The sequence below is a fragment of the Schistocerca nitens genome, chromosome 6 (genome assembly GCF_023898315.1).
Source record: "Schistocerca nitens isolate TAMUIC-IGC-003100 chromosome 6, iqSchNite1.1, whole genome shotgun sequence".
NCBI classification, from domain to species: Eukaryota; Metazoa; Arthropoda; class Insecta; order Orthoptera; family Acrididae; genus Schistocerca; species Schistocerca nitens.
In genome coordinates, this window is record NC_064619.1 from 58,631,387 (window position 1) to 58,655,600 (window position 24,214).

Sequence of the window (24,214 nt, forward strand, 5' to 3'; positions counted from 1 at the left end):
GTACACCTACAACTTGAATACTAACAAAATCCTTGTTATATCAGGGACGGTTCAGTTCGTTGGGCTGTGTTCAAATCATTGATTCTCCTTTGCTTATGTTGATAACATAAACTACAACGTCGCGATCTTTTGTAACGCAATATAAAGACAGTCTATACGTGGAAATAAAATAAAGCGTTTCTATCACCACAACACACAAGAAAAATCTCCGCAGTGATATATTTTTATACTTACTTTTTCTTAATCTGTACGCACTTTGCAATTATTGACTGTCAGTTACTAACAATATGCTAGAAAAGTAGTTGACTTCGTCTGAGCGATAATGAATTGCTTTTAAGACATACATTGTTCAAAGGCAGAAAATTAAAAAAAAGTAAATGAGGAAAACCTGTTATGAGCCTCATCCATAACGTTCCTACTATGAAGTAATCAGCGTATTTTGAGCTTGTTTACACCGCAGTTCATTGATATAAAATCAGTGGTTAAGAACACCTGAGCTTAGAAATATCTAAATGTAGGCTTCTCGTAGTTTCATTGATACGTTTTTTGTTCCATACAGCGATGTCATCATTACTGTTACCATCACACTGTTCGTTTTGTTTTATGTCAAGCCGTTAGTGGGCAATCAAGCAGGAAGAGCGATACTTCCGAATACCGAAACTACAGTGGGAGAAACCTGTCGAAGGTGTACAAGGGTAATAAAGTAGAGCGACCGAATAACTGTTAATGGGGCTCCTTTGTTTATTTTCAAGGACACGATATCGGCAGCTAATGAAAAAAAGGATTAAATCAGAAAGTACTCACAAATTCTTAGAAATAATGAACTAAAAATATTTTTTTAGCTATACGATTATGTGAACGTCCCTAATAGCCAAATGCGAACGGTTACCAGAATTCTCAACTACATTCGTTTACCGACGATCCCCCACTTCCCAAAGCACGATGGCATTTAAGATTACGAAGTGACAAGCTCAGATCGCACCAAGAGCAAGCTGAGAAGTTGTGAAAAGAGGAAGTACTACAAAAGTATCATCTTTTGAAAACATTAAGCATGTCTGTCGTGTAAAATCAGAGTAAAAGACAAACAAAAGATGGATCACCAAATCACGCACTTCTTTGGAGTGAACGAGACCAAATGTTAGAAAGCAAAAGCAGAACTGCGTTTTATATGTTGCATGCCTATTCCTCTCCTCCATATCATGTATCCCATCTAGCATAGCGTCCGCTTTTACGGGATATGGAAGATTTTATTTTAGTTTTTATCTTCGTAGTCGTATGCCATTCCTGACACCACAATCGTCAAGGAAACTTAAGCGACGAAAACTACGCGATCCACCTGCTTGTTAATCGTGCAGACTTTGATACTTGTGTTATCGTGTTTTAAATGGGCGTAGCCGGCCGCGGTGGCCATGCGGTTGTAGGCGCTGTAGTCCGGAACCGCGTGACTGCTACGATCGCAGGTTCGAATCCTGCCTCGGGCATGGATGTGTGTGATGTCCTTAGGTTAGTTAGGTTTAAGTAGTTCTAATTTCTAGGAGACTGATGACCTCAGATGTTAAGTCCCATAGTGCTAAGAGCCATTTGAACCATTAAATGGGCGTATATCGTATTCCCTCAGGCGGAATTCGGGAATTAGCCCATAATTCGCCTACTCGAACGCGGGAAACCGGATAAATGCCACATTCAGGCGGCCAGTATACCAAACTACGGTGGCTAATCCAGGACTAACTCACATTCCTGATTTGCTACCGAGCGTGCTTCGCGTTACGTTTACGTGTTACGCAGTTACGGATAAAATGAAACATAATTTCACCGACAAAAAATTGGTCAATCCCAGATAAATCATAGCAGCCATCATTCAATACCACGTATTTCCGGGCCTGGACTCGACAAGCGCCTGGATTGTTGTAGGTGAAGTCCACATGACTGTGCAGGCACGTTGCAACCAGATTAATTCACTCGATGAGAATTTAATAGAGAATTCCAGCAAATTGCGAGATGCTGATGTTAGCATTTTGGCAACTATTACAACGTATACCATAGATTTTCCATGGGGTTCAAGTCTGGTGATTTTGCAAGCCACTCGAGATGTAATACGGTGGATTACTGTTCAGAAAACCAGACACATGTTCTTCGTACCCGATGAACTTTGCTGCTCTCGTCTTTAAATCAACAGCGAACTCATCATGCAAATGTTAACTGAAAGGCAACACCCGATCATTCAGAAGGTTTAAATTAAATTCTGGTTCGTGTTGGTCACCTCAGTTATCGGGCCCAATACGTGATAAGAGAAACATTTCAAAAACATCATACACCCATCTACAGCGTGCACATGACACTGCATTCGTTCAGAATGAAGTGCTTTTTTTTGGCATTCGATACACTTCATTACGCGCATCACTTGGATATAGGCAAGAGTGTGCTTCATCAGACCACATTACGTCCCGTCAATCAGCTGCAGTCTATGTTCGAGAATTCTAGCCCACTGAAGATATGCAGCTTGTTGTGCTGGTGAAAGCAATGGCCTCTTGAGAGGTTACCGAACCCAGGTATTTACTGCATTCAGTTCTCGCCGCAGTGGTCTATCGCTGACACGTTGGTATCGACTTCCATTCACTGTTCAAATGGTACAAATGGCCCTAAGCACTATGAACTAAACTTCTGAGTTCATCAGTCCCCTAGGCCTAGAACTACTAAATCCTGACTAACCTAAGGACATCACACACATCCATACCCCAGGAAGGATTCGAACCTGTGACCGTAGCAGCATCGCGGTTCCAGACTGAAGCGCCTAGAACCGCTCGGCCACAGTGGCCGGCTAATTCACTGTCTGCAGCAGTTCATGTCGGGTCTGGAAACGATTATGATCCACAAGCCTTGAAACTTGTCTCCAGTCCTTGTCCGTCAGGATCTTTTTCCAACAACCGTTCTGATGTTCTGTCTCGTGGCCACGTGTATTGCACCATTGTGTGTAGACACGCTGAGCTGTCCGCTGCGAAACACTAACAATTACAGCAACCTCACTTACAGTATGGCCATGGTGTCGGACAAACACGACTGCCCCTTTTTGACATGCAGTCTCGTCCTTACACTTACCCATATTTACGAACAATGCCCGCTTGAGACATAAATGCTTCTCTGCTACTTCCTTGTGCTCACGCAGAGATGAGCGCGGCTGAGGGATTAATGATGCATCTAAGCGTGTGCACCTTGTTAGACTGGGAGAGGTTCGTACACATCTAACCGGGGAGAAGAATACGTAACATAGGCCAAATCCCGTTACCGCGTGAATGACTAATGCTCCAATCTCTATCTCAAAGATATGTTCAAATGTGTGTGAAATCTTATGGGACTTAACTGCTAAGGTCATCAGTCCCTAAGTTTACATACTACTTAACCTAAATTATCCTAAGGACAAACACATACATCCAAGCCCGAGGGAGGACTCGAACCTCCGCCGGGACCAGCCGCACAGTCCATGACTGCAGTGCCCAGACCGCTCGGCTAATCCCGCGCGGCTCTCTATCTCCTACTACCTATTCACCTGCTATCTTCTGTATCTCCTGCACATATAAATTAAACTCCATCGTTTCGGCTTTTGTATACATTTTAAGGATACGCTCAGGAATAAATTGTTATACACTCCTGGAAATGGAAAAAAGAACACATTGACACCGGTGTGTCAGACCCACCATACTTGCTGCGGACACTGCGAGAGGGCTGTACAAGCAATGATCACACGCACGGCACAGAGGACACACCAGGAACCGCGGTGTTGGCCGTCGAATGGCGCAAGCTGCGCAGCATTTGTGCACCGCCGCCGTCAGTGTCAGCCAGTTTGACGTGGCATACGGAGCTCCATCGCAGTCTTTAACACTGGTAGCATGCCGCGACAGCGTGGACGTGAACCGTATGTGCAGTTGACGGACTTTGAGCGAGGGCGTATAGTGGGCATACGGGAGGCCAGGGGGACGTACCGCCGAATTGCTCAACACGTGGGGCGTGAGGTCTCCACAGTACATCGATGTTGTCGCCAGTGGTCGGCGGAAGGTGCACGTGCCCGTCGACTTGGGACCGGACCGCAGCGACGCACGGATGCACGCCAAGACCGTAGGATCCTACGCAGTGCCGTAGGGGACCGCACCGCCACTTCCCAGCAAATTAGGGACACTGTTGCTCCTGGGGTATCGGCGAGGACCATTCGCAACCGTCTCCATGAAGCTGGGCTACGGTCCCGCACACCGTTAGGCCGTCTTCCGCTCACGCCCCAACATCGTGCAGCCCGCCTCCAGTGGTGTCGCGACAGGCGTGAATGGAGGGACGAATGGAGACGTGTCGTCTTCAGCGATGAGAGTCGCTTCTGCCTTGGTGCCAATGATGGTCGTATGCGTGTTTGGCGCCGTGCAGGTGAGCGCCACAATCAGGACTGCATACGACCGAGGCACACAGGGCCAACACCCGAAATCATGGTGTGGGGAGCGATCTCCTACACTGGCCGTACACCACTGGTGATCGTCGAGGCGACACTGAATAGTGCACGGTACATCCAAACCGTCATCGACCCATCGTTCTACCATTCCTAGACCGGCAAGGGAACTTGCTGTTCCAACAGGACAATGCACGTCCGCATGTATCCCGTGCCACCCAACGTGCTCTAGAAGGTGTAAGTCAACTACCCTGGCCAGCAAGATCTCCGGATCTGTCCCCCATTGAGCATGTTTGGGACTGGATGAAGCGTCGTCTCACGCGGTCTGCACGTCCAGCACGAACGCTGGTCCAGCTGAGGCGCCAGGTGGAAATGGCATGGCAAGCCGTTCCACAGGACTACATCCAGCATCTCTACGATCGTCTCCATGGGAGTATAGCAGCCTGCATTGCTGCGAAAGGTGGATATACACTGTTCTAGTGCCGACATTGTGCATGCTCTGTTGCCTGTGTCTATGTGCCTGTGGTTCTGTCAGTGTGATCATGTGATGTATCTGACCCCAGGAATGTGTCAATAAAGTTTCCCCTTCCTGGGACAATGAATTCACGGTGTTCTTATTTCAATTTCCAGGAGTGTATTTTATCGCTGTTTATGAAACACATTTATGCCTTTCCCGAAAGTGATATCAAAACCGTATTTACAGAAATGTAGTAATATTGTAATTTACAGGCAAATAATCTTTTCTGTTTTTGTACATAAATGAATATGTTTTGCAACTAAACTCGTAATGATATGGTTTGACCATAGACATCTGCTAAGAGAGGCAAGCGGAACGAACAACGTATAGTATGGGCATGGAGACAAGCGATGATTATGTACTTCATTTATTCTCGCCAGACTGGTGCTTTTTCTCTGTTGGATTCTGCTCTACGTGCCTCTACATTTTGTTAAATACATTATATTTCACTGAAATGTGTAAGACCAGTATATTTAGAAAAGTTCTTCTCATTGATTCCTTTGATACCAACTATTACTAGGTATGAATGTATCTTTCTGTTCACAGCAAGTAAAGAAAGGATTACTGAGTAATTGTTCGAGGGTAGAACGATAGATCACGTTATTTGTTCTTTCATTACTTATGGATGTATCTGTAAGACAAATCACCCTGAGATCGAATTGCCGATAATTTCTTTTCATTTCTTATGTGTATCTTTACATAAGAATAATGTAAGGCTGATCGGTCAATTACCGTCGAACAATGACGTTGGCAGTCGTTTCAATGACCTGATGGTCTTCTGCCCCACGATATTATTGGACGTTAACGTAAACGGATGCTTAATTCGTATTTGTCATCAGTGATAACTGATTTCATTTTCTTGTAATTTTTTGCTTTCGTTTGCCTTCTAAGGATGTCTCTTTCGTCCGTAACGTAAGTCTACAACAATTAATGATCGTCTTTACCTTGACCAGATAAACGGTTCAGGAAGTACTGTAAGGCTTTAGATACGTTTTTCTTTAATGGATAGTATAAATTACGAGGAAGGTTTGTATGTAGAATTCATTGCCGAAAAGTAATACTGCGTGTGTAAAATTTGAATTTTTGTCTGTTCCATACCTAATTGATGTCTGTAGTGGCATCTTGTGGCACTGATGGGAACTACGAGCAGGCCACGTACAGAGGAGGCGCTATTTCTGGGGAAAAGCAGTTCTGTAAATACCTGCCAAAGAGCAGGCCAGATCGAGCAAAATCTAAGTGGGCTACCTGTAGATCTATTGTCTGGAAATCGAAAAGTTACGGAATCGCATCCTACTAAATACACAGATATTTTGTTCTGCCTTTTAACCTAGCATCCATTTTTCAATAATGTGCAAATGCACCAGAAACGGCTCTTAGTTTGTATTCCACATTAAACTGTGAGTCTACTTTCCCCAGTTGTATAGTTGGGGTATATTTGGGATACATCAGTCGCCGAAATGGCGTCCAATTCAAATACTAGCACCAGGCCATTGCGTCACGCGAAATTATTATTACTGGACAATATTGATCTTTACGTATCTTCTTCCTATATGCATATTTTACATGTAAGTCCCAAACATTTTTTTGTGTCTGCATGTGATGCTAATCTCAGGAACTGCTGGCGGGATTTTGATACGATTTTTACTAATCGGTTCATTCAAGAGAAAGTTTTATGTATATAACTTACTACCGCTGCGCCTGATAAGTCGTCTGGCTATAGACACTTAGTGCTAACCTTACAAATCCAGGGTGGATCACTAGTTTAAAACTAAAGCAGAAACTTGTTGATGAATAAAATCATGCTCCACTGATGTGACCCATATTAATATAAAAATTGTAGCACAGTTATAAGTGTTAGACTTGTAAACACTAAAATAACGAGGAACCTTTAAAATATAGTGGAAAAATTTACTTTCAGTGATCACTCACTCTCTTAGTAAAGCTAGTTCCTGTGCTAGATATTTGTTCAAAGTGTTTCCGCCAGGTGGTCGCACGGTGGTCCCTGAAGCGTAGGAGTGTTACATAACTACATCTAATTTCGACAGGTGGAGTCCGTGAGGCAGTGACCAGCCACCGGGTATAAATTTTCGATGTTGTATTGGCATTGTGTTGTTCTGTGACAGTCTGCAGCTGGCTGCCGGCCGGTGTGGCCGTGCGCTCTAGGCGCTTCAATCCGGAGCCGCGTGACCGCTCCAGTCGCAGGTTCGAATCCTGCCTCGGGCGTGGATGTGTGTGATGTCCTTAGGTTAGTTAGGTTTAAGTAGTTCTAAGTTCTAGGGGACTGATGACCACAGATGTTAAGTCTCATAGTGCTCAGAGTCATTTGAACCATTATTTTGCAGCTGGCTCATCTACGTAATTCGGGTTTAAGCTGTCGACCTTTCCCCTGCTGTAACTTTTCACAATCTTCTTACAGTAATATTAACACAACTTCATCCCCTTCATTCCGTTTATGGTTGTTCTATTATTCTGCAAAATTTTAACAGCAGTTGTCTTCTGGGCTACGTAAATGTAATCTACCACTACAACGCTGTGGCTTGTAATAAGGAGGGAGAATTACATTATTGGTAAACATACTCGGGCACAAGAGAAACCACATATGGACGAAGATTGTCGATCAGAATTGTTTTCTAATCTCTAGAGATTTTTTCAGCCATTATTCCTTGTGCCTTTGAATCAATACATGTGCACGGGCATTAACTGATTTTTGTTAATTTCTAGTAATACATCATGAGCTGCTACTTTACCCTTTCCAATTTCCACTTAGTGGTTGAAGTAATTTAGAACGACGTATAGGGAAGAATTTCCGGTGTTCGCTTGAAGGCTATACTATCTTACTTCGATTAACGTGTGTACGGAGAGAACTCGAATATACCTAAGGTTCAGCACCGAGTTTATCGCTCAAGATTAAGCCATAACCGTAATTGGTTTTAAGGTCTGATGTCTCGAATTCCGTCACAAATATCGGATTTCGTGGAGATAGGCTTTAATTATTCAAATGACTTAAGTTTCAATAGCCTGCTGCAAATTAGAATAACATAATAAATACCAATATGACTAAGATTTGGATATTTGTATGCGCAGTCCTATCCGAGAGGAGAGAACGAATATTTTAGCACCGTACTTACTGACGGGATGGACAATATAACTCCCAGAATTAATTTTCCTCGAATTCATAAACTAATAATAGTTTATCGGCAATTTAAAAGAGACTCTTGGCAATATCACAAATACGGAGTCAAGTTACATTGTAGGAATTAAATCCCATGCGTATAATATTCATGATCATTTCGAGCTTCGCAGTTGAATAAAATAAATGTTAGCAGAAACCACCGCAGATATATTTACGGATACGTTTATTGTGCCATGACCGGTGTTGTGGAATGAAGCCGGTCTAGCATAATAAATGTACCTAAAATGAAACTGAGATGGATTTACCATAATTCCCAAAAATGTATATTCACAGGAGACAAAGAGCCACCTTTCACAGGTGTTCCGCGTTGTTTTATCTTAACATCAGAAACGAGTTAAAGATGGAATATAACAAGCTTGTTCCAATAAGTTCGGATAAGAAGCATGTTTATATTTTAAACAATTTTGAATTATGGTCTACATTCCAGTTCTTAAAAATGGTATTAATACAGTATGATGACGAATACTGTTTCAAATGGGTTGAATTTGCAGTTTCATTTAAAGAATTAAGCAAATTCGAGGATCAAGGAAGACGAATTCGTGTTAGGAGACCTGTACGTCTGAGCTGCATCGTTATCACCACTTTTTTCACCTGCGTGTGGATGGAAGAATTTAAAATATCGAAAAAGGAAAGCCCGAAAACGAGAACAGACCATGTGGAATGGAGACCAGTGCTAAACCTTGAGTATGCAATAGCAGCTCTACTCGAAAATAGGTGTTAGAATTGTCGAACGGAGAGGAGAGCAGCTAACGGTTAGCAAGTCTAAGGCCTTGGTGATGTTAAGTGAAGGAATAAAATACAGCAACCACCTGTCTGTTACAAGAGAAGAAGGGTTAGAAATCTCCCCTCTAACTGAGACAGGGAAGGTCGTAGAGGGAGATTGGCGCAGGCCGGAAACACATTAGTGAACAGAAGAGCTTAGCCAATATTTCCCGATTAATATTTCGTGATGATACCACGTCTCATAAATACGTCGCTTGAAGATGATGGGTACGAAACCCTTCGAAACGTTGCGAGAAGACGACGCCTTTACTCGGCTGATCACCCGAGAAGATTTCACGAATGGAATACGCCGAGAAAGTCTCAAATCACATTTAACGTCGTCGAAAGCTTAGCCAAAGAAAGGCACTGAATGAAAGGTACGAAAAAAATGGGTAGCAGGAGAAAAGAAAACTACAATAGTAAGAAATGCAGTAACACAGAAGTATCATTAAAAGTTAAATAAGCTGACAAGGAACGTGATGAAGAGATACTAAACAGAACAGGCGAGAAGAGGAACCACTGGAAAGCACTTAGTAGACCAAGAGATAGGTAGTTGGGCCATCTATGGAAGGAAGGAAGATTGGGTTTAACGTCCCGTCGACATCGTGGTCATTAGAGACGAAGCAGAAACTCAGTTTCTGTCAAGGATAGGGAAGGAAATCGGCCATGCCCTTTGAAAGGAACCATCCCGGCTTTTGCCTAGAGCGATTTAGGAGAATCACGGAAAATCTAAATCTGTACGGTTGGACTCTGGTTTCAACCATCGTATCCCGAATCCTAGTTCAGTGTGCTAAACACTGCGGCAACTCACTCACTCGACCATCTACGGTATTCAGAATCTGACACTAGGAAGATTAAGGTAGGGGGAAGCTGTAGCCACAAACAAACATTGGGATACGTTAAAAGATTGTCTGGTATAATGGAGGAGGGGGTATGTTAGAGAGAAGACAAGAGGAGATACGGTACAGCGTCACAGCAATAGAAAGACAGTCAGTAAGATGTGAATGATATAGAAGCATTTAAACATACAGTATGGTCGATAGAAAGACAGTCAGTAAGATGTGAATGATATAGAAGCATTTAAACATACAGTATGGTCGTTAACTCGTGGCGAAAATAAACTTGTTTCGTTCACCAGCAGGGTGTGAAAGCTTTTCTCTAATTTTTTGAGGATTAATTTGTCATGATTACTGCTTTGAGGATGATCTCTTATGTTTAAATAGGCATCCTCCGTATTTTACAAGCTTAGTAATAAATACACTTTCTGTATCAATGACTGAATTCCTTGCTTAGATACAGTTTCGGCAAAAACTGTGGTATTGGTAAAAGCAGAAAGGAAACACGTCTTATATTTGTTTTACAAGAGCAGGCCCATCAAAATAGTTTACAGGGACGTGGATTTAGTTTGTGGAATGTGGCAGCAGTAAACATATAAGTAGCATTTAGAAATGGAGAGGTATATCAACACGGTAATAGACTAGTACATAAGACAAGAGGAAAAGAAAGATGTCACCGACAGATGAATTGTAAAATAAAGAAATACGACTGAGAGAAGAAGGAGGCATTTCCTCTACCCTTCACAGAGAGATATGATTTTACGTTATGAGAATGATGGTAGCAAGTGCTTCTAGTTGTTGCCATGCAAAAGGGCATCGAAATACATACATAATGTAGAACAGTGTGTTCCAGATGTGGACAGAAGCAATGAAGAAGGAGATTGAGATTGGTTTTATTTTATTGATAAGCATTGCTGCATACTAATGAATGAGACCTTGTGTTACAGGTGGGATGAGGTAACGTACTTTCGTCATGGGAGGTACGTAGTAGTGTACATACTGAGTAACTGATTAAGTAAACGTAATGTATTGTTATCACTTAAGCTGTTACGCCATAACCATCTTAACTGAAAGTCTGAAGTACACACATTGTGGAACGATGTTTTCATCGAGAAAATCCTTACATACTTAACTGAGTATAAGCAGCAACAAACGAATTACTGAATCGTGTACGGTTTTATACTAGTAATTATAAATCAATTATCTGACTGTCTGGTCCGCGCGGGATTATCCGAGCGGTCAGGGGCGCTGCAGTCATGGACCGTGCGGCTGGTTCCGGCGGAGGTTCGAGTCCTCCCTCGGGCATGGGTGTGTGTGTTTGTCCTTACGATAACTTAGGTTAAGTAGTGTGTAAGCTTAGGGACTGATGACCTTATCAGTTAAGCTCCATAAGGTTTCACACACATTTGAACATTTGACCGTGTGGTGCAGTCTGTTTCTCTCAGTTATGAAAAAATAGATCTCCATCGCAGAGTGTATCTCAGATGTGGCAGCCGTTTCGAATTTCGCACCAATATTACTTCCGCCCTTGGTCGCATTTCTACTTTTTCCACGCAAACAACTGGAACTACTAATATAAGAGAGTTCAGGTTGTTATGCTAATACATTTCTGTTAGATAAAGATAACTGGTGACGGCGTATTGACTGCAGTAAAGAGGTTGATGGATTATATCTAACGAGGTTATAGGGGTTCGGAGTGGGAAATTATCTGGCTGAAGTTAAGCATGGTTGGTGACTCAAACATGATAATCTGATGCTTTCACAGACCGCCTGCGTCATGAGCTGTAGTGGCAAAGAGCTACAGAGAGAAGTTGGTGAACAGCGTGAATACGTTTTCTTATCACGCTATTGTAATAGCGGGGAGATATCAACAAGCCAGGTTTAGAATGGGAATGTCACGAGATCAAAACTGCTGCTAGCGACAGAGATTTGTGTGACATTGTTCAGAATATCTTTTCATAAAATAACGTCTATTAGATATTGAACTGCGTCGTGAGGGTAACGTCTAAGGCGTCCTGGAAAGAAACTGGCCTGAACGTGTCGTATCAGTTAACGTAGTATAGGATATCAGTGACCATAAGGCTGTGACACGGGTAATGTAAGGACTGCTAAGAAAGGTAGGAACGTATTTTTGCTTCGAGAGAGTGACATGATACAAATTGCGGAATATCTCAATCAACATAAGGTATTTAGTGCTGAGGACAAGAAGTGGAGTACAAATGTATAAAATTCAAAAGGTTGATCAGTATGTCTCAGTAAAGTATCTTCCGTGCAAGGTTTTAGGGAATCATAAAGCATCACAGTGGATTAACAGACGCATTAGAAAACTGTTACGCAAACAAAGAGAGCTTCATCACAGATTAAAGAGAAGGTAAAACCCAGCTGCAAAACCAAGGCTGAACGCTAGGAAAATGAGAGTAAGAAGAGCAATGATAGAAGCGTTCAATGACTTTGAAGTAAAATTTTGCAAGCGATCTGACTGAAAAGTATAAGAAGATTAGGTGTGACAAAAAATAAGCAAGCGGTTCGAAATTATCTGTTCAGTTGCTCATTGACCATACTGGCGCAAAAAAGGAAGATGGTAGACAGAGGGCCGAACTACTGAATTCGTTTCACGGCGGAATTTCGTAAGACGGTTCGTTCTTTCAACCATCGCACGAACGCAGGAATGGCAAATGTTGAGATAAGTGATCGTGGAACCGAAAAGCGACTACAGCCGCTCGGTAGTGGAAAACCTCTGAACCAGTTGGGATACTAGTAAGATTCTACAGGGACTATTCGAAAGGACTTGCTCGCCCACTAGCAGCAATTTTCTGTAGGCCGACAGCGAAACGGAGGATATCTACTGGCAGAAAACAATTGTAGCTAATTCCGGTTTTCCAGAAGGGTCATGAGGTTAATGCTCATATTTTTAAGTTCATATAGGTGGCGTCAATCTGGTGTAGAGTTATGGGATATGTTTTACCTTCACGTATTATGACGCTTTTGGAAAACGAAAATCTTTTCTATAAAAATCAACAAGGATCCCGCAAGCAGAGATATTGCGAAATTCAGATCGCTCTGTTTCTCAATAGCGCTGGAGACAACGGTGCTTAGGTTGATACCATGTTTCTTGACTGCAGGAGTACATTTGAGACTATCATGCACTGCCATTTAGTGAAAACAAAAACGAACGTACCGAGTATCAGACCAGATTTGCAAGTGTTTTCCATCATTCTTTATAGACACAACAAAATCCAGAGATGTAAAGGTAATTTCCGAAGTACTCCAAGGATATATGTTAGCACCGTTACTGTTTCGAAGATATACTGGGTGATCAAAAAGTCAGTATAAATTTAAAAACTGAATAAATCACGGAATAATGTAGATAGAGAGGTACAAATTGTCACACATGCTTGGAATGACATGGGGTTTTATTAGAACCAAAAAAGAGAAAAATTCAAAAAATGTCTGACAGAAGGCGCTTCATCGGATCAGAATAGCAATAATTAGCATAACAAAGTAAGGCAAAGCAAAGATGATGTTCTTTACAGGAAATGCCCAATATGTCTACCATCATTCCTCAACAATAGCTGTAGTCGAGGAATAATGTTGTGAACAGCAGTGTAAAGCATGTCCGGAGTTATGGTGAGGCATTGTCGTCGGATGTTGTCTTTCAGCATCCCTAGAGATGTCGGTCAATCACGATACACTTGCGACTTCAGGTAAACCCAAAGCCAATAATCGCACGGACTGAGGTCTGGGGACCTGGGAGGCCAAGCATGACGGAAGTGGTGGCTGAGCACATGATCATCACCAAACGACGGGCGCAAGAGATCTTTCACCCGTCTAGCAACATTTTTCTTTTCGTTCTAATAAAACCCCATGTCATTCCAAGCATGTGTGTCAATTTTTACCTCTCTCTCTACATTATTCCGTGGTTTATTAAGTTTTCAAATTTATACTGACTTCTTGATCACCCGGTATAAACGGTCTAGTAGAAAGAGTCGGAAGATTTTTAGGAGTTTTTGACGATGATACGGCTGTCTATAAGATAGTAGCAACGCCAGAAATATTTAATGATTTGCTGGAAGATCTGCAGATGTTTGAAGTATGTTGAAGAGGCTGGCAGTCGGCACTGAATTCAGACGAATATAAAATATTGCGTATACGTAAGAGAAGAAATCCACTACTGAGCAATCACGCCATCGTTGACAAACTGCTGGAAACCTTACCTTCTGTAAAACGTCTAGGAATAACTATCGGATTGACCTTTAGTCGGATGGCCAAGTAAAACAAATTCTTCAGGTAGATGCTAGACTGAGATTCGTAAGAAGAATCTCAAGGATATGTAATTCATCCCGGAATGGTGTGTGTTAGAAACTACTTGCTCGACCGAACCCTGGATTAATAGAAGAGGCAGACAATATCGCACGATGAACGGCCTCGTTTCGTCAAGGGATCGTTTAGTCATCACATGAGCGTTACATACACGCTCACCAAACTCCAGTGGGAGGCGGTACAAGAGAGGCGTTGTGCCCGACGGAAAGATTTACAACTGACATTCCGACAAAGAACGTTCCAGGAAGTATCTGTTAACAAAGTACTTCCTCTCACATTTCTGCGAAATAACTACAACGAAAAAAATTTGGAAATTCGGGCTAATACAGAAATTTACCGGCAGTAATTCCACGCAAGCCCTATTCGCGTACGAAATCGGGCAGAGGGGATCAGTTAGTGCTATCAGAAGTAGCGACCGCCACACAGCGTCAGCTCGTTCGTAGTTTATAGCTGAAGAGGAGGATACACTTGTGCCTTGTGTTTTTCTTCCGAAATACACTCCTGGAAATGGAAAAAGAACAGATTGACACCAGTGTGTCAGACCCACCATACTTGCTCCGGACACTGCGAGAGGGCTGTACAAGCAATGATCACACGCACGGCACAGCGGACACACCAGGAACCGCGGTGTTGGCCGTCGAATGGCGCTAGCTGCGCAGCATTTGTGCACCGCCGCCGTCAGTGTCAGCCAGTTTGCCGTGGCATACGGAGCTCCATCGCAGGCTTTAACACTGGTAGCATGCCGCGACAGCGTGGACGTGAACCGTATGTGCAGTTGACGGACTTTGAGCGAGGGCGTATAGTGGGCATACGGGAGGCCGGGTGGGCGTACCGCCGAATTGCTCGACACGTGGGGCGTGAGGTCTCCACAGTACATCGATGTTGTCGCCAGTGGTCGGCGGAAGGTGCACGTGCCCGTCGACCTGGGACCGGACCGCAGCGACGCACGGATGCACGCCAAGACCGTAGGATCCTACGCAGTGCCGTAGGGGACCGCACCGCCACTTCCCAGCAAATTAGGGACACTGTTGCTCCTGGGGTATCGGCGAGGACCATTCGCAACCGTCTCCATGAAGCTGGGCTACGGTCCCGCACACCGTTAGGCCGTCTTCCGCTCACGCCCCAACATCGTGCAGCCCGCCTCCAGTGGTGTCGCGACAGGAGTGAATGGAGGGACGAATGGAGACGTGTCGTCTTCAGCGATGAGAGTCGCTTCTGCCTTGGTGCCAATGATGGTCGTATGCGTGTTTGGCGCCGTGCAGGTGAGCACCACAATCAGGACTGCATACGACCGAGGCACACATGGCCAACACCCGGCATCATGGTGTGGGGAGCGATCTCCTACACTGGCCGTACACCATTGGTGGTCGTCGAGGGGACACTGAATAGTGCACGGTACATCCAAACCGTCATCGAACCCATCGTTCTACCATTCCTAGACCGGCAAGGGAACTTGCTGTTTCAACAGGACAATGCACGTCCGCATGTATCCCGTGCCACCCAACGTGCTCTAGAAGGTGTAAGTCAACTACCCTGGCCAGCAAGATCTCCGGATCTGTCCCCCATTGAGCATGTTTGGGACTGGATGAAGCGTCGTCTCACGCGGTCTGCACGTCCAGCACGAACGCTGGTCCAACTGAGGCGCCAGGTGGAAATGGCATGGCAAGCCGTTCCACAGGACTACATCCAGCATCTCTACGATCGTCTCCATGGGAGAATAGCAGCCTGCATTGCTGCGAAAGGTGGATATACACTGTACTAGTGCCGACATTGTGTATGCTCTGTTGCCTGTGTCTATGTGCCTGTGGTTCTGTCAGTGTGATCATGTGATGTATCTGACCCCAGGAATGTGTGAATAAAGTTTCCCCTTCCTGGGACAATGAATTCACGGTGTTCTTATTTCAATTTCCAGGAGTGTATTAAATTTCAGTCTCCGATAATTATCAGATTTTTTCATTCTTTCATATATGTTATGGATACCCGAAATTAATCAGCTTCCTCCCTTTCCCCTGTGTAATCGCCTCCCATCTACTGCTTTTGAATCTGTGCGCAGCAAACAGGAAGCACAGCTCTAATTGCGCCTGCCGTCGCCTACAGTTCTGGGAAGCATATTACCGAATGTATTTCTCATAACAGCATACCTGGAGACCCTCATCCATAATCGAGACGGCTGCGAAGGTCGTCACGCGACCACCTGCTTCTGGTGTTACAGCTACCTGGTCAGTATTCTCTTTATCCATTGTGCGTGCGACACAATCCATCCGACTCCTTTCTGGATCAGATTTCATTGAGCACAGCTAAATATTCACCGAGAAGACAACTTTTAACGGGCACATCGATTCATCCGCCCTCACCCTTTATGCAATAGACCGTATGATGACACACAGTTTATAGCTACTCATCAAAGAACGAAGTCAGCGGTTAACCTATATCTTGACAGAGAATGAAGTTAAATGCAGAACATTTATTTCTGGATAGTACTCAGTAAGTTAAGAGATATCATACCACCATGCTACCGTTTTCAAACTATTCAGCAAGCTACAATTTATGTCAAATGTGGCACACTGCTAACAGATAATGTGTGCCATTTATGACGCTATTAACGACTCACTGGTATTACGGAAGTCTTTATTGGTAATATCACATCTGGATTGAACACAGAAGCTAGACGTTCAAACAAGTGACAATATCTGCTGTTATTAATGCTTTCTGTCGAAACATGCTAAAAGAGGTGGGAGTAAGGCGTTCTCTGGTAATGTTCTAAGCAGGTAAGCTACCCATGCATGGCTAGCTCCATTAACAGTCTCTGTAGAATTCAGAATGAGGAGAGATGTTGTGGCAGGACTGGAGATATGAAGAGTTATAAAGAGCCACTGCCGGACACCTCTTTCCGTTAGATCACTGACCGCCGATCGCAGACGGGAGTTCAACTACGAGTTCGATGTACAGTCATAATTTGTGGGTAATTTCATGCGGTGAATGTCTAACATTCTGCATGGTGTCTGTTCTATATCATGTCTCCCTACCACTTTCACACAACGACGCTCTGAGCGTGTTTTTTAGGGAATTGACTATTTTGAACCTGGGACCTGTTGCTGGTAAGGAGACGAAAGACCACACATGACATGTAGAGTTCAGAAGAGTTCAGTGAGACTAGCGATGATATAACCAAATACTTAATGAATTCAGCGTCAGCTCCACTGTACTCCCTGTAAAAGAATCTTAATACTAACTAAATTTAGTGGAAGGGGTTCAAGGCTTTCCTATTTTTAGTTAGCTGGTAAAATAACGTCGAAAAAGCAGTTACATCTACCATTGGAAATTTTATTCTACTCACAAAACATTGTTTATTAATTGCACTATTGATAAAAGGAAATGTTTTAATACAGGATGGTAAAAACCAACTGCATTCAACAGAAATGTGAACAAATATTCCCTGAATGGGTTTCCAAGTTCTACAATGGATCGAAGGATGACCTATGCCATTTCACATCTATAATCTAGGTTTAAATTAAGTTTCACAAAAGAGACAACTATCAAAATGGTCTACAGTGACCCTCAATTATCTTTAATTACTTATCTAACTTGTCGTAAATTACAGTGGCTGATGTGGCTTCTCAATAACTATATAACAGAAAAATCATCGAATTTCAGATTTTTACTTCAAGTGGCAAATGTGATCACCATGAGTTTTAATTGACGGTCGACACTAGTATTACGCAAAAAGGGGCTGTAACAGATGAGACTTCTGCAGTTCTGAGTGAAGCTGTATGCGCTGTTATGCGGCATCGCGTGCGTTCATTACCTTGTCGGTGTTCGTCAGGGGGCGGCGGGCAGCACAGATCCGCTCACCTCGCCGTCTCGGAAGCAACTCCCTCCGAACTTCTCCTTACTACAATTTACCGAACTTGGTTTAAAAAAACTATCTGGCTGTGTTTTCATCTGACCAATCAGGGTCTCAATGTTAACCTTAAGCTCCGCCTACAAAAATTCTGTCTATCCAATGAGAAACGTTATACTTTTCGTGGTGGGGCAATGTTTTTAAAGTTTGCAACGTAACAGAGACGCGAAAAAGTCTCACGCTAGAATTTGCAGCTGGTGTGGTCCTTTTAATGTTATCGTAAGATCTATACTGTTCTTCAGGAGGGCTCTTATCTTTTAACATGGGCTGGGGGGTGGTCCTGACGTAACAGAGACGCGAAAAAATCTCACGCTCATACATGCGGCTGGGGTGGCCCTTTTTGTGTTATCGTAAGATCTATATTGTTCTTCTGGAGGGCTCTAGCTTTTAACATGGCCTGGGGGTGGTCCTGACGTAACAGAGACGCGAAAAAGTCTCACACTAAGGCTCTAGCTTGTAACATGGGCTGTGGGGGTGGTCCTAACGGTTAGGTGGCGACGTGGGTGCCCGTCCCTTATCGTAGGGCCTTATAACTTAACACGGTTCTGCTCTCGGCTTCTGTTCTCGTTTCTCCCCTCGGAACTGCGTGTGTCTCACGGTGGGAAGGTATGAAATGCATTTAGGCATTCTTCTTTTAGTCTATGGTATTCCATTTGCTCACTCGTTACTCGTATTACTTTGGTTAATTTAATGTCACGATTCATTCGGAACTATGTGACATACTACTGGATTTGCTTATCATGTCAGGGTTAACATGGAAGGTCTTGGATTTGCCTGAGAGCTTACAAATGTACCGGAAATGATTCCCATTTCTTAGTACTGAACTTTCCATTTACGAAACTTCCGCGAAAACAATGTCGAAACAGAGGTTTGGTGTCCTTGTGATTTTTTTTTTTTTAACAACATGTTCCATTGTAAATATGTAGCTATTTCAGAAAGTAAGTTACTCATGCTGTACCACGCTAACAACAGCGGCGCGTTATCAAAAGACTGTACATGAGTGTAGGATCGTTTATTTTATTTATTTCATTAACAGTACAGGGGATCCCACCGCCTTGAAAGGTAAGGTGGATCGGATGCTTCTGAATCTAGTAGCAAAGACTTCTCACTGTTACAATCTTGTTGGTATACAGCTGTTAATACATTTTTAATAATATAAAAAAGATTATATATTAAGTTTTCTCTGAAGTTACAGCGAATTGAATGCTTATCAATTGTTAAAATGGTTCCATATAATTTGTTACTACCTAGTTGATGAGAATATAATCACTTGTTGTTCTGAGTAAAATCGCTGACATCAGCAGCAGCATTCCTGGAACTGATGAGATCAACTCTATTCCGGGGATCACTGACGCGAGCATCAGGCACTGGGGCAATGACACTACTCCAAGACTAGGCCCCTTCCCCTCATACTTGCGGTCAGTGGCGTTACAGGATTTATCAAAACGTGGAGAGCCCTGCAGGGTGCAAGGGTGTTCCCCCCAATTGAACAAAATTAAACTTTTATAATTCGATTGTACGAGCGCCGTCGTTTCTTTGGTGTCTGTATGTACATCCAGGTGTTATGCCTTCAGTTGAAGACACGCTGGCGTTCAGTAGGGTAGACATTATCAACTGTATTTGTTGCCGACATGTTGTTGTTGTGGTCTTCAGTCCTGAGACTGGTTTGATGCAGCTCTCCATGCTACTCTATCCTGTGCAAGCTTCTTCATCTCCCAGTACCTACTGCAACCTACATCCTTCTGAATCTGCTTAGTGTATTCATCTCTTGGTCTCCCTCTACGATTTTTACCCTTCACGCTGCCCTCCAATGCTAAATTTGTGATCCTTTGATGCCTCAAAACATGTCCTACCAACCGATCCCTTCTTCTAGTCAAGTTGTGCCACAAACTTCTCTTCTCCCCAATCCTATTCAACACCTCCTCATTAGTTACGTGATCTACCCACCTTATCTTCAGCACTCTTCTGTAGCACCACATTTCGAAAGCTTCTATTCTCTTCTTGTCCAAACTGGTTATCGTCCATGTTTCACTTCCATACAAATACTTTCAGAAACGACTTCCTGACACTTAAATCTATACTCGATGTTAAAAAATTTCTCTTCTTCAGAAACGATTTCCTTGCCATTGCCAGTCTACATTTTATATCCTCTCTACTTCGACCATCATCAGTTATTTTACTCCCTAAATAGCAAAACTTCTTTCCTACTTCAAGTGTCTCATTTCCTAATCTAATCCCCTCAGCATCACCCGATTTAATTTGACTACATTCCATTATCCTCGTTTTGCTTTTGTTGATGTTCATCTTATATCCTCCTTTCAAGACACTGTCCATTCCGTTCAACTGCTCTTCCAAGTCCTTTGCTGTCTCTGACAGAATTACAATGTCATCGGCGAACCTCAAAGTTTTTACTTATTCTCCATGAATTTTAATACCTACTCCGAATTTTTCTTTTGTTTCCTTTGCTTACAGCTTTCCGCATCTAGAATGGCTGGAATGATAACACAGATGCTTATGACTGTATACAAGAGGAATATTGTTCAAGAAATACTAGAAATGGCTTAGCAACCAAATGGGAAGAAGATGCTTTACCTGAGTGGCCCCATCTATACAAGGTGTTGAATTTTCTGGAGATTTGTACCAATTTTAGAACGTATATGCAGTCTCCCACCACGCAATAAGCAGCTATGAGATGAAGTAGAAATACCCATCAATAAGTATTTCATTGTTCTTTGCTTTATTTTGAACACACGCACACTTGGCGCAACTGCAGCGTATATGTCAGCGTAATATATTACGCCGACTAGTGCAGTATTTTACACTGGTGTAAACACCGTACACACCTCGTGATGTGGATACATTGCTCGCTACTTGGCGTTGAGACACACACGGGCTATTTTCGGGCACGTGACTGCCATTCACTGCTTTCTTCTTCACAGATGAGGAGACGGGGGCCATGGGAGTTCTTTATGACGTAGTTGTGTATCGGGATGTCTGCTGGTCAGTTGTCGGTAGACCGTGTCCTATCACAGCTACAGCAGCAGCTGTCGACAGCCCAGAGAACCTCTAATCTAATGCTAGTTTGGATTACGGAGGTCTTCCACTAGCCAGAGCAACAGCACTCTACATCGAGTTTATCTGGACTGCCAGGCGGTCGGAAGGACTATACGGCACGACAGTTAGTGCCTTTCACTATAAGTGGCTGTTGTAAATTGATAATGTAAATAAGTATACCCTACAATTATGTTTAATCTTTTTTTCAGCTCTATCAACCACTAACAAAGTCCACAATCTAGGCTGAAATTTGTCGCATACACTGCACATGTGTCGTACACACTCTGGGATAAGGTACTCTGACGTTGTAAAATAAGCGTAGTCTGCAAAATGTTAGTCGAGTAACGACAAATATGGATATTGGTAAAAAAAAATTACTGGGTTACACCTGATCCAGAAGGGAGTGGAGCTTCATAAACAGATTTTTCACGTTATTTTAATACAGCGGTCGAATCCATTATTTTCGACCAGTATTCCAACCTTTAGCCACTTACCATTGCTATTAAAAGTGAATCCAGATATTTTGTATTCTCCACTTTTATCCAGTTTCCTGGACACACATGTTTAAAGCTGTACCTATGTCTTGACTATTCATGTACAGCAGCATCTTCATTTTCCAACAGCAGTTCATATGGCTCCTTTATTGCACATGTTTCCGCTGTATACTCCCGTTTTCAGTTTTCCATTTATTTAAAACGGCATCTTCTATTTCCTGTTTCCTTATCGTGGACATGACACATTAACAGTACTTAAAGGAGTAATTTGTTCAATGAGAAATGGTATAGGTCATTTCGACATGTAGAATAGCATTGTGGGTACCATATCTAAGTTGGCCATATTTCCATTTGATGGTATTCTGGAGAACAACGTTCTACAGTAGATTAAGAAAAATGTATTTCTCTTGCTTTTATATAACACTAATGCGTCACGGTTCAGCATTATAGGTTGATAATTAAAACTGTTGACAGAGAGAACATAGTTAATTAGCTTTTCTCCATCTTCAGTTCTGGCAGCCTTACTTGTGCAACAGTCTGTTTTCTGGTACTCTTATTTTCCTGGAAGACAAACTGCAGAACGTTATTAAACACAGTACAGCGGCTGTTCTGTGAATTATTTATTAATTGGCGCCACACAGAAGCGATTGGCACTGAGTACACTGAGGAATATTCTAAATACTGTTTGTAGGCCTCTAATATACTTAAACAGTGTTGCATAGGGTCAAAGACACGATCTAATCTGGAGCTGTATGTTGTGACCTCCAGCCCAGTAAGTCCAGGTTCTTTAGTCAAGGAAGGTGTAGAACATTGTCGTAGCTGCAGTAGCTGCACACCTAGCGATTTTATAAAATCTGTAAAGTAGCTATGAATCGGTTCGTTGACTACCGGGTTTGTGCTGTGACATGTAAACTTGCTGAGCATTTTTACAGTTTGAAGTCAGCCACCTCAAACAGACAATCCCAACTGTCTTATCTTGGTCTACATTCAAGATGTTCAGACGTAAGAATATTTCGCCAGCTACCGGTAACGGGAAGTCTTGCATAGGTAATAAAATTAACTTCAAAGGCAAAGTAGAAGCATCTTTGCTTGGAACTCCTCCGACTCTGTAGAAGAATTTATGATTCTCTCTCTCTCTCTCTCTCTCTCTCTCTCTCTCTCTCTTTCTCTGTGCTCGCGCGCCCGTTGGTGTCCTTAAGAGAGGGTGAGAGAGAGCAAACATAGTTATATAAAACTCATCGTATTAAAAAAGACAAACATATTAACACGCTGACAGAGAAAGTCGCAACACGAAAAAGGAGTTTCGCGACATAAATGATGTAAGTAGGCTGTTTAGGTTTTAATGTTGGTAACGCCATGTAGCGCTCTATATGAAAATCACTGACTATGCTGTGTGAGGTCTGTGGCTGGTTTGCATTGTTGGGATATTCTAGTGTTGGGCAGTTGGATGTGAACAGCGCGTAGCGTTGCGCAGCTGGACGTGAGCCGCCAGCAGTGGTGGATGTGGAGAGAGAAATGGCAGAATTTTGAGAGCGGACGATCTTGAAGTGTGTCCATCAGAAAGACTGGATTTGTAATATTGGATATCATGAACTAATACATGTATATGATGACTTTGGAACATTATTAGGGTAAATACATTGTTGTTCTCTACAAAATCTTTCATTTGCTAACTATGCCTGTCCGTAGTTAGTGCCTTCAGTAGTTAGAATCTTTTATTCAGCTGGCGGTATTGGCGCTCGCTTTATTGCAGTAGTTCGAGTAACGATGATTTTTGTGAGGTAAGTGATTCATGAAAGGTGTAGGTTACTGTTAGCCAGGGTCATTCCTTTGTAGGGATTATTGAAAGTCAGATTGCGTTGCGCTAACAATATTGTGTGTCAGTTTAGTGTTGATCAGAATAGGTAAAGAGCGAAATGTCTGAGTACGTTCAGTTCTGCTCAGCTGTTTGGAAATCAAATAATGTAAGAGGTTTATCAGCACAGTCATTCATAAATTTTTCTAAGGGGACGTTTCAATGAAAGTTGGTAGGCGTGTCTTTTCAAATTTCGCGCCAGTAGTATAAGAGTGACGCAAGTGGCCCCACTACGAGGAGCATATCAGGTTTTGCTTTAAATACACGCTATGACGGTCATGAGCGTTAGTTACCTTTGATCCTGAACATAATGAGTTGCTGTTAGTCAGTAATGGCTTTACCATCGTGTTCGGCGTAAGGCTCTGGCGTATCGTACTGCATCTGCAGCAGCAATTTGAACAGCAGCTGGCACCACAGTGACACAACGAACTGTGACAAATCGGTTACTTCAATGGCAAACGCGAGTCAGATGCCCTGTAGCTTACACTCCACTGACGGCAAACGACTTCAGTGATGTCGAGCGAGAGCTCATTGCAGGGTAGGGCGATGGTCTGTCGTGTTTTCTGATGAAAGCTGCTTCTGCCTCGGTGCCAGTGATGTATGTCGGTTGGCTAGGACGAGGCCAGTTGAGAACCTGCAATCAACCTGTCTGTGGGATATCGTATGACAGCAGGAACACTCTCATGGCTATCCCACGCAATCTGCTTGCAAATTTGTACGTCAGTCTAGTGATTCGACTTGTTGGGCCGCCATTCATAACAGCATTGTACCGGATGTTTTCCAGGAGGATAATGCTCGTCCGCATAACGCTGTTGTAACCCAACAGGACATGTGGCCTGTAACTGAAGAAGCGTCA

At 43.1% G+C, this 24,214-nt stretch overlaps 1 protein-coding gene across 2 annotated transcripts in view; it reads right to left on the reverse strand.

Moving 5' to 3' along the window:
• Positions 1-24,214, reverse strand: part of LOC126262718 (uncharacterized) — an 860,056-nt gene that overhangs the window by 138,626 nt on the left and 697,216 nt on the right. The gene's annotated exons all lie outside the window — the stretch shown is intronic.